The sequence below is a fragment of the Buceros rhinoceros genome, unplaced genomic scaffold (assembly GCF_000710305.1).
Source record: "Buceros rhinoceros silvestris isolate BGI_N320 unplaced genomic scaffold, ASM71030v1 scaffold18455, whole genome shotgun sequence".
In the NCBI taxonomy this organism is placed as follows: domain Eukaryota; kingdom Metazoa; phylum Chordata; class Aves; order Bucerotiformes; family Bucerotidae; genus Buceros; species Buceros rhinoceros.
Window position 1 is genome coordinate 2,064 of NW_010411426.1, and position 1,441 is coordinate 3,504.

Sequence of the window (1,441 nt, forward strand, 5' to 3'; positions counted from 1 at the left end):
AGACTTTCAACTTTTGCCTTCAGCTTTTGTTTTCGATTTTTGTTTTCGTTATTTGCTTCTGAGCTCCAAAGTCAAAGCATAAATCTTGGCTCTTGCAATTTTTTTTTTTTTTAACGCTTTGGGTACTTTTGAAAAATCCATCTCTTCAGTGGTTTCAGCATAAACGCATCACAACTCTAGGTAAGATCTAGCTGACCTACAATTGCAATTTTCACCCAGTGAACAATTTTTCCAAAACATTTCACATGGTTCTGGGAAAGAGCCTCATAGACATGGAGAGGGAATTCCCTGTGGTACCTTCCCACCTCCCTCCAGCACCCAATCTGGAGCTGGATGGTCTGAGGCCGACTCAGAGAAACATCTGCCCACTGCTCTGTAAAGGGCAGGATCTGCTGACCATAGCGTCCTCCTCAGCAAGCCCTGGCCGCGCTTGCGGAGGTCTCTGTCCACTCTGTGCACGGCCACTTGATGCTGGCTGTGTTGGACACACAGGAGGAGAGGCTCCTGCTCCTGTTCACCCGCAGCCTGTCCCTGGTGTGTGTCCTGAAGCAGCGTGCTTTCCCCACCGCGCGCCTGGCAGATGGATCTCACAGACTTGGGTGAGATCTGCGCTCGGGGGGGACCACTCCCAGCTCAGAGCTCACGTTGTGGGGGGCTCTGCTCCTGCCTGACTCCACATGTTGGCCACTCGAAGGCCACTGGGTACCCAGGCGGTGGAACTGGGTGGGGCTGGATGGGGACCCCCCGTATTTCAGGCCATGGACATCACCAGCCCAGGCAGGACATGGGCTTGGGGGAACAGAGGTGATTTTGGCCAGAAGGGGTTACGCCATGCAGGGGGATTCTGCTAAATTGAAAATATAGATTTGTCTTTGCTGGTACAAGAGAAGCTAGGGGAGCTGGCAAGAGGAAAGCGAGAGGCTTTATTTAATTAGATTACGAGGCCCCAAAGGCTTCAGACTCATAAAAAAAAAAAAAAGAAATTATTTTTGTAATTGAGGATGGGGTTTCTGCCAAGTGCTGCTTTAATGAGCATTTAGGTTTTATCTCAGAAGTTTGCAACACCAGGTGAGGGAGCCACTCTGCAGCAGTCCTGAGCTTGCTGAAGCAGGAGCCGATGTCTGCAGCTGGGAGGGTGAACCTGCCTTTCCAGGAAAGGGCCTCCTGTGTCTCTCAGGGCTGTTTGTCCAGGTGTCTCGGCATTGTCTCCCTGCTCGAGCTCTCTTTTTTCCCCAGCTCCCAGAAGGCAGCTTTCCCCATCGCACAGGTGTGGAAACTGAGGCAGCAGATAACCCCCGAGGTGGGGAGCTGCAACAGATCAGCCACTTTCCTTTGCTGGCTCCTTCCTAGGGCGGGTGGCACTGCTGGCCCATGGCCTTGTGCTGGTGGCCTTTGCCGGGCATCCGGGCAGCGGGCCAGCCTGGCTGGCTCTGCGCTGCCT